The sequence below is a fragment of the Triticum dicoccoides genome, chromosome 7B (assembly GCF_002162155.2).
Source record: "Triticum dicoccoides isolate Atlit2015 ecotype Zavitan chromosome 7B, WEW_v2.0, whole genome shotgun sequence".
NCBI lineage: Eukaryota > Viridiplantae > Streptophyta > Magnoliopsida > Poales > Poaceae > Triticum > Triticum dicoccoides.
The window spans coordinates 330270653-330281146 of record NC_041393.1 but is presented as its reverse complement, the minus strand read 5'-3'; positions in this window follow the sequence as shown (position 1 = coordinate 330281146).

The window sequence follows — 10494 nt, the reverse complement described above, 5'->3', positions numbered from 1 at the left end:
TGACCCAAAAGTTGATTCACTCAATTGAAGTGTAGCTAAATCGAAGCAGCATTGCAAGAAAGAGCAAGAGCGAGAGCTGCAGCGAGAGCAAGAGCAAGAGCAGACCAGGCAGGGGACCAAGTGCAAGAGCAGAGTAGCAGCGCGAGCGAGAGCTAAAGCACTAGCAGCTCCTACTGATGGAGGATGTGGACGTCGCTGTGGATGGAGCCGCGCTGTGTCGGCTCGGGACCGAGCGCCGGCAACACCATGAGATCGAATCAAGAAGAAAATAAGGAGATTGGTGTACAACCTCTTTGACGGCGCCGAGGCCACAGCTTCATCCGAGGAAACAGTGATGATGCTGCTCTTCTGGTGGTGCAGGTGAAGACGGCGGTGTGGGAATGGAGGTGGCGCGAAAGACGAGGGGAATGTCGGGGTAGCTCCTTGGAGGTGGAGGACGGGGTGGCTGAACCGGCGAGACGACGAGATCGACGACGGATCCTCATCCGGTATGGTGAATGAGGGACGTCGAGGTGTTGATGTGGACGATGTCGCCGGGGAAGAGGCTCTAGATGGGTGGCGGACAGAGGAGGGTGTGGGGCTTCGCGGGTTTTCGCCGCCTTGGTGTACGAATGGGTGGGAGGATGGGATGGGAGTGGGGAACCATGGCTTAGGGATGCGCTTGTCCGAAATGTGGGGTAATTTATGAAAGTACCCCCACCGATTTGAGGCGGTTCTTTCGGTTTAGGGGTATCACGGGCATTTCATGTGTCGGGATTTCATAGGAGGTGGGAGTTTTCGCGCGCGCTGTAATTTTGGAATAGCAAGGCGCGGGTTGAGATGGAGGGAGTTGTCAGAGCACAACAAGACAAAGATATATCTCAAATATTTTGGGGTAACAAGGCGCGGGTTGAAGAGGCGGGAGTTCCGCAGCACGATAGACAGAGACGCTAGCTTGAAATTTTGGCATAACAAGGCACAACTTGAAATTTGGGGAGAACAAGCTTAACATGTACCCAAAAAAACACAATTCACACCTCATCACTAGAGAGAGCCATGCCCCGTTTTACTATATTACTAGAAATTTATTCACATACAACAAAAAAACAAAAAAATCGGGACAACAAACATAACGTGTACAGTACCAAAACAATTTGCACTTCCCTCAACAATAAAAAAACAATGTGTGTTGTCAAGCATATGGACTAAATTTGAGTACATTTTCCCTGTTTGAATGGGATTGTACTCGGGTTAGTTATACAACCATCTAAATATTATCTTCACAACACATGACATGAATATAGGAGAAGTAAATTCCGATATAAATACAAACTACATGTACATACGATCTCAAATTCAAATATAGGTGTCCATTTTATGTTGAATTCAAATCATAGTACATGTATGCTATAGCTAGATGTTTGGAACCTAAATCATGTATGATATACTACATACAATGTGTTTAACACACACAACACACACACAAACACCATTTAGACTAGTAAGGTACACGTGCATTGCACGCATGAGATTTGGCAACCAAATTATGAATAAATACCACATTATAGAATGTATGCTCTGAGTCATATATGCATGATGTAGATGTTCGTTTAATTCTTATAGTTCATTTCATTCAAAATCATCTACTTTTTATAAGAAAGCTAATCTATTTTAAGATTCATGGAATTGTGCGTTTTAAGGCATAAAGTAAAAACAAATAATGGCAAATCATGTAGAAAAGCATTTGGGCAATTCTGATATGGAAGATTCAAGAACAAAGAAGAAGTGCTTGTGTTTTGAGGTTTGTGCATTATGCTTAAGTTCAACCATGGAGTCTTCTAGATTGTACATGTGGCAAAATCTAGTGGAATCTAGATGATATCCAAGGGCTAGTAGTGCTCAAATTTGCCATCTCTACACTATTGGATTGGCCTCATCCAACGACCATCTTTAAAAGTTAAAGTTATCTGCACACTATATATAAAATATAAAATATAATATATAGGGGTATAGATAAAGATATGTGATGCGAAAGCCACCCATCATCTCTAATTAGAATAGTGTGTCCATGCATGGATGCAATGTGGCCAAACGATGTCTGCCATCGGTATCTCAAATTCAAATCAGTGTGAACTTGTTCAATGTGTATACATTACAACATGCTCGTTTCCAAACCACACAGCGCATATCTCTGTTATATTCATGCATGCATGGGTTTCAAACATCAAGATCTCTTATTCAAATATTTGAATTCAACTTTACATTGATTATGACTTCACCTAGTCTTTTACACCCCACAATCGTCTTCCCTTTATAATTGTACCACTAACTTTCTCTCGTGCATGCATGCACACACACTACCAGTCGTTATTATCCATCGCACACATGCAATCTTTTTCTTCAGGTCGGTCTCCCATGAACACACACATACACACCTACCCCTCTCCATCATATCGGGCATTATTTATCTCTCACGTGCATGCGCAATGATCAATGTTCCTCTATGTGTGTGTGTGTACAGCTAGGTCTTTCACAATTTTCCACACAAACCGATCAATCTATATATCTAGTGAGGTCTCACCCTCTTTCCCACGTCCACGTCGATCAATATATACCTCTCTATATAGGATTACATAGCTAATACACCCACACTAATTATATATCCAACGTCCCCCTCTCATCATCCATGCCTTCCGCTTCATCTCTCAGACGTGCGCATAGTGGCGAAGACATGGGCAGCAAGGGCCCTGCCCCCCTAACATCACTATATATCGAGGCTAATATGAATGTGATCATTAGACAATTGCTGGTAAAATGGTTTTAGTTGATAAATTGGCCCTCCTCGTAAAGGATTAGCAATGCTTGGCCCCCTAGCTCATTTATTTTTCATGGCTCCGCCACTGCGCGCAACAATGCATGTTCTCGCCCCCTCTCCTTAAATATCGATCTCGCACTTGTGCACTCCTTCATAGTCTCCCTCCAATTGGCCCCTCGCACCATCTTATAGGCCCCCACCGGATTTTGCCACATGTACAATCTAGCAGACTCCATGGTTGAACTTAAGCATAATGCACAAACCTCAAAACATAAGTGCTTCTCCTTTGTTCTAGAATCTTCCGTATCATAACTGCCCAAACTTTTTTTCTAGTTGAATTGTCATTATTTGTTTTTACTTTATGCTTTACAACGCACAATTCCATGAATCATAAAATAGATTAAGGGCTTCTTTGATGCAAAGGATTCTCAAAGGAATGTTGGAGGATTCTAATCCTTCGGAATATTTCCTATTTTGGTTGTTTGATTCGTAGGATTGTAAACCATAGGAATTTTTCCATAGGATTCATTTGCACTAGATTTCATAGGAAAGATTCCATCCACTCAAACCCTTTGAAAGAATCATGCGTTTTTTCTACGCACAATCAAACATTCGTACAATCATGTAGGATTCAAGACGACATTCCACTCCAATCCCATGTTTTCCCTATTACCGCGTTTTGGAAATCCTACGAATCAAAGAGGCCCTAGATTTTTTTATAAAAACTAATTGATTTTGAATGAGATGAACTATAAGATTTAAACGTAGGTCTACATCAGGCATATATGACTCATAGCTTACATGCTATAGTGTGGTATTTATTCATAATTTGGTTGTCAAATCTGATGTGTGCAATGCACGTGTACCTTACTAGTACTTCGAGTATGTGTAAAACATGTAAATTATAATTCCAATGGCACGCTACACAGTGTCTCTTTTACAGTTCATGAAGCCACATGGCACATGTGGAGGTGTTGTCGCGACCTCATTGTGTGGATTGATCACAGTGATGTGCTGCTGGTTCCAGAAGAATGTACTCGTCCTCTCTGAGCCGCACTGGCGGTACATGCACGAAGCGAAGATGGGCACGCACACACTCATTCCCTCGCACGCACATGCGGGTACATGGGCGGACGCATTTTTTTACCAAGATCCACTCGATGTGATAATTTGACGCGTGTAAAGTCCTTCACTTCATTGATGGTCAATTAATACAGCGCATGCAAATTGAGTGGACGTGAGGGCGGAAGAAAGACATTACTACTCCACTGTTGCTTGCGAGTAGTTAAATCATGGGTTGCTAGTACTTCCATTGGTCTCCTTCATATTTTGTGCCAATTTTTGACCATATTTGTAAGTAACATAATATTTATGCATGTCATAAAATGTGGCACAAAAAAAGGGGCCAATAAACCACGACTCGGGCAGCATGATCAATTTTTGCCAGGGCTACTATTGGTGGCCTTTGTATTTAAATATGGACGGAGTGGAGTAGTACTATCATTATCTTAGCCTCGTAGGGCTCTCCCAGTGCCTAGGCTTGCCTCCTGCCTCACCCACCGGATCCCGCATCATGCATAGCACATCTTCATATGATGCACAGTCAAAAAGATATGTTATTTTCAAAATGCCCACACAATGTCGAGTGTGCGAAAAACATAGAAAATGAGGGACGAAGTTTTGGCAAGTGTTGGACGTGGTGTGCATAGATGACAATGGGGACCCACATGTCAATAATGGAAGAGGAAAAAAAATTGGAGATATTTTTCCTGCATCAGGTGGAATCAAACCCGGGTGGAACAGCTGTCGGGTAGTGTCCCTTGGCCACTGGGCTAGTTTAGTACTTTCATTACAAGTAAGGCACTTCCTCAGGTGGTCGGATCTCCTCCTGCGCCTTTGTGCGCTCGCCGCGGTGCCGCTATCTGCCGTTGTGAACATGCTGAAAAAACAAGAGGAATCTAGAGAGGACTGTACATGGAGAGGCAGACAGTTGGAACCCACCAGGTCTATGGCCGTACGCAAGCAAGTGCCTTATCGAAAAAATACTTCCTCCTAACGCTATACTAACATTGGGGCCCACGGGTTTGTAAACATAGTTACATTTTTTAGGTGCTTCAACATAGTTGCTATAGGATATAAATTCACAATGAAGCTGGGGAGCTGGCAGGTATCATTTATTATCACAGTGGCAGCAAGTATCAGCTGGGTTTTGGGTTAGCCCGTCTAGGCTTTCTTTTTTAACATGCGCAGCCCACGACATGCCGATTTGTATTTTCTTGAGGGCTGTCATGTATCGACCGGCCTATGGACCTCCTGTCCGAGGTTTTATTTTTCCTGAAACATCGGCAACACAATTTATGTATTTTTTTGAAGAAAACGTAGAGGTCTGTTCTATTTTTCTATATAAGAATTGGAACGGCTGGTCCAACCTATGTTTCCCTTCTAACTATATTATATATATTTAAATTATTTTATATGTTATTATATATTATTGTTATTGTCATCATATATTTAACAGATACTTACATATGTAAGAAAACAATATCCCACATCTTATTAACTTATAAAAATAATTTCTTAATAATAAAATCCTGGATATGGTGATTGTGTACAAAAGCTTGGTAAGATTTAAGGACCAATGTAATAATAAATCACTTATTATTTAAATATATTTATAACAAAATGCTCAGCCCCTGTTTATTTTTGATAACATTGTTGCTCCCAACCCAACATTGTAATTAGAATTAGCCCAGCAAAATCGTGTATTTCGAGAAAGTGCACATGGCCTGTAATTTTTTAGAAAAAAATAAATGGGCCGCGTGGACGCTACATTATTTGTTCACCCAGCCCAGCTAATGGACTGTAATTCTAAAAATGGGAGATCAAATTGACTGTAAATTCTACTCCGCAAAAAAAGACTATAAATTCTGAAAAAATGGGTTGAATATTGCCATATTTTTGGAGGCTGAAATGTGGGCCAATAGGTCGAAGCCAATGCAAGTTGTTGTCAACTTAGTCAACAAATGATTCTCACATCGTTAATCGTTGGATTTACATCCAACGACCCGCATCCATCTTCAATCTCTCGTCTTCTTCCTCCAGCGCCGCCAGGACCACCTGCTCCCGCCTCCTGCTGCTAGCAGCTCTGCTTAGCACGCTTCATTGTGAAGCGCTACCCCACCGTTGGCTAGGCCATCCCTCCACCCCTCGACACCTCCTGTTCTTCTCCACCGATAGCCGAACCACACCATACCAGAACCAGTTAACCCTCGTACACCTCTCTGTCTGCGAATCTACACCCACGTCTTCCCATCTCCGGCTCGTTGCTGTCAGGGGCCTCGCCATCGTCCACCACCTTGGATGCGCTCGGCGCGGAGTGGTCAACTTGGTCAACGAACGACATCCATCGGAAGTAGACCGTGCGTGGAGAGGCTGACAGCTGGGTCCACGGCTGCACACAAGGAAATGCCTCCTTATTAGCGCAAAATAATGATTCCTCCACCTGACAGCTAGGACCCACCGGAAGGGCCTCCGTATTTCACGAAAAAATGTTCCCCCAGCTGACACGTCAGACCCACTAGCTATATCTTCGCGCGCAAGGAAGTGCCTCCTTATTACACACAAAAAAATGAATACCCCCTGCTAGCTGGGACCCATCATAGTGGGAGGCTGACTTGTGGGCCTACTAAGTTGACGGGGACGGAGGGCTTTGTCAACTTAGTTTATATGAATGATTCTAGCTCCAGTGACCGTACGATGTCCATCCAATGGCCGTAGTGCTTCTTCAACCTCTAGTCTTCTTGCTCCAGCTGCCCAAACAGCGCCGGTCGTGCCGGGTGCTCCTGCCGCCCGTGGCCGGCTGTGATGCCACGGAGGCCTCACCGCCCCTACTACTCCCACCGCCGGCTAGTCCATCCCTCTACTCACCCACACCCCCTGTTATTATGCGGCGATGGCAGCCTCACACCGCAGCCGAACCAGTGAACCCTCGTACTCCTCTCTGCGTGGGCATCCACTGCCGCGTCTTCCTCAGCTCCACATCGTCCCCTTCCTAGGCCTCGCCAATCGTCTACCACCCTGGTGCTCTCGGCACGACGTGGTCAACATGGTCAAGGAACGACTTCCATCGGAATAGTACTATATGTGGAGAGGCTGATAGCTGGGTCCACGACAGCCGCAAGGAAGTGCCTCCTTATTATGCGCAAAATAATTATTCTTCCACCTAACAGCAGGGACCCATCGGAGGGGCCACCATATTTCGCGAAAAAAACGCCCCCCACTGACTGCTAGGACCCACCAGCTACATATTCGCACGCAAGGAAGTGCGTCCATATTACGGAAAAAACGATTCGCCCCCCTGACTGCAGGGACCCACCAGCTACATCTTCGCACGCAAGGAAGTGCATGACAGTCGGGACCCACCTGGTCGAAGCGTATGTAGCGTTGTCATTCTGGTCGCGAATGTGTACGTACATACGAGTCGATGTAGAGGCGCGCACGTGCCGTAGTAGAGGCGCACACGTAGCATGTACACATACGTACAGCGGCCAGGGTGCAAGAAAGTAAATACGGCCACATACGTACATACGGGCAAGGTCTCGAATGCCTACTCGCGCATACGTACGACCAGGGCTCGTGTACATGGCTGGGTCGGAACGGAGAAACTGCATCGTCGTCGTGTTCATGGGGAGCCAACCGGCTGGGTCGGAACAGAATGCTCATCATGTTCAACGGGAGGGCTTGGATGGAACAGCTGATGGAAACAAGGCCTGGCGTACCGCAGAACGGAGGAAACGGCCTTGTGTTCGACCGGCCACGATCGAAATGGGATCCTTTTCATTGGGAGGGGTCTGGCATACCGCAAAACGGAGGAAACAGACTTTTGTTGGACCTCCTACGGTCAAAACGGGGTCCTATTGATCGGGAGGGGTGTGGCGTACCGCAAAACGGAGGAAACGGACTTGTGTTGGAGCGCTACGGTCGAAACGGGGGTCCTATTCATCGGGAGGGGTGTAGCCTACCGCATAACGAGACTCCACGGGATACTGTTCATCTCCACCGTCAACCTCCTCCAGCCTCCACGGGATACTGTTCATCTCCACCGTCGACCTCCTCCAGCCACCACGGGCTACTTTTGGTCCACCGTTGACCTCCTCCAGCCTACACGTGCGACTGTTCATCCACGGGCTCCAGTTCATCCAGCCTCCACCACGCGCTCCTCCACCGGCTGCTGTTCAACCAACCCTCTCCATGAGGTCCTGTTCAACCACCCCTCCACGGGCTACTGTTCATCCAGCCCTCCTCCGGCTACTGTTCAACCTTCCCTCCATGGGGTCCTGTTCATCCAGCCCTCCACAGGGTCCTGTTCATCCATGCCCAACCAGCTCGATCGATCGGGGTCCTGTTTATCCAGTGGCAACACCACGGGGTCTTATTCATCCAACCCCACCGGGAACTGTTCATCCAAACGCCCCAGCAACACTCACTGTTCATCGAGAGGCGGCTTCGACCGGCCCCAGCTCTCTATGATACCGGGTTTTGTCACAATTATCATCATAGAAGTGTCATAAGTATGACAGAAAAAATTGTTCGGCCCAAAATGTCACGGATGTGTCTTTTTTGTAGTGAAATGAAGAGAGAAAAGAAAAAAGTGAGAAAAAACTATTTACACGGGAAAGCTCCCATCAAGTAAAAGAAGAACAAGGAAATTTTTTGGGTTTTCTTTTTAGTGCTACAACAATTTAAACTAGGAAGAAAAATAAAAAAGAAGCAAGAAACATAGTTTTGGATTTTCTCAAAGTTTTTCAAACACACAAGAAGAAAGTGAGAAAATAAATTAAACATGGATGATACAATTAAAAAGTGTGGACACCGACAAGTGGAATGAAATGTGTGAACATGAATGTAATGTCAGTGGGAATACGTACTCCCCCAAGCTTAGGCTTTTGGCCTAACTTGGTAGTCGGTCAGTAGCATGTGTAATGGTCAGACTGGTAGCTCACGGAGGCTCTCAGTGCGGATGCCTCAGCCTGCCGTGCAGCCACTACCGCTGCGTTATGAGCTCGGGCTTCGCTCTCAAGAACGTAATAGCTTCCCCTGTTATGAACATCAAAGTGAGTAGGTGCATGCAAATATGTGTCTACCACGGAGTCCTTGTTAAATGTCAAATTATAAGTAAAATTATGAGGATCGCCCCTCAGAATCTTATGACGTTTCATAGCATCGAAGTCTAGGTACTGCGTGGGTAAAATAGGATCATAGGGTAAAGGTGAAACACCTAGCCCTCTGGCTAAGCGTGTGGCATAAATTCCACCATAAAAATATCCACTACTAGCGTTGTGCTGTAACCTACATCCAACAATCGCTCCAATATTATAACTTCTATCACCGTAGAGAGCGATGTGAATGAGGCTTAGATCAGGAGCACAAAGTGTACTACAATCTTGTTTGCCTACAATATATTTTCCATTAAATAATGCGAAGTTCTATATTCCAGGAAAATGTATGCTCTTTATTCTACCTTGCATCACTCCCCTAGTTTCACCAAAGCAAAGACTAGTCAAGAATATTTCAAACTCAGACCTAGGTGGTTCATTGAGCGGACCCCGGAATGGGATTTTGCAGAGGTGAGCAAACCTTTCTAGAGAAATGGTAAATGGATTTTCATATAGTTTAAATGACACCCTAGACTAACGGGGAAAGAATTTAAATCCTTTCACAAATGATTTGGTGAGTATGAGGTGTTGGTCGCACTTATCTGAAATGTAGGGACCGAGATCAGCATTGTGAACATATTGCCCAAATTCCTCCTTAATACTCACACTCACCATAGAATCGTTGCATGGCCATAAGCATGTTTTGGTGGTGGCACTTCGAATGGAACTTTCATTTGGTTCAACATAAGACCAACGAATGGAGCTGCTGCTAGAAGATGCCTCCGAGGACCTCCTCCTCGAAGAACTCCTTCCAAAAAAGTTCATCACGTTCGCGTACAATTTTTGGAAATTTTTGGTCACAAAAAATTATTAACAAAACTTCACAAAATTGATGGCAACTACTCATAGGGATGTATAGAGGCCGTAGCAAGCATTCAAACTACTTAGGACTCTAAGAATTCAACATGCAAGCTCCTCTACAGTAGCACCAAGAGTAGCTAATTATTCTAATTATAAACCACTAAAACAAAAACTAATTGGACATATGGAGGAGTCACATACCAAGCAACAAGTGTTGGAAATATGCCCTAGAGGCAATAATAAAAGTATTATTATTATATTTCCTTGTTCATGATAATTGTCTTTTATTCATGCTATAACTGTATTATCCGGAAATCGTAATACACGTGTGAATACATAGACCACAATATGTCCCTAGTGAGCCTCTAGTTGACTAGCTCGTTGTGATGAACAGATAGTCATGGTTTCCTGGCTATGGACATTGGATGTCGTTGATAACGGGATCACATCATTAGGAGAATGATGTGATGGACAAGACCCAATCCTAAGCATAGCACAAAGATCGTGTAGTTCGTTTGCTAGAGCTTTGCCAATGTCAAGTATCTCTTCCTTTGACCATGAGATCGTGTAAATCCTGGATACCGTAGGAGTGCTTTGGGTGTATCAAACGTCACAACGTAACTGGGTGACTATAAAGGTGCACTACAGGTATCTCCGAAAGTACCTATTGTTTTATGCGGATCG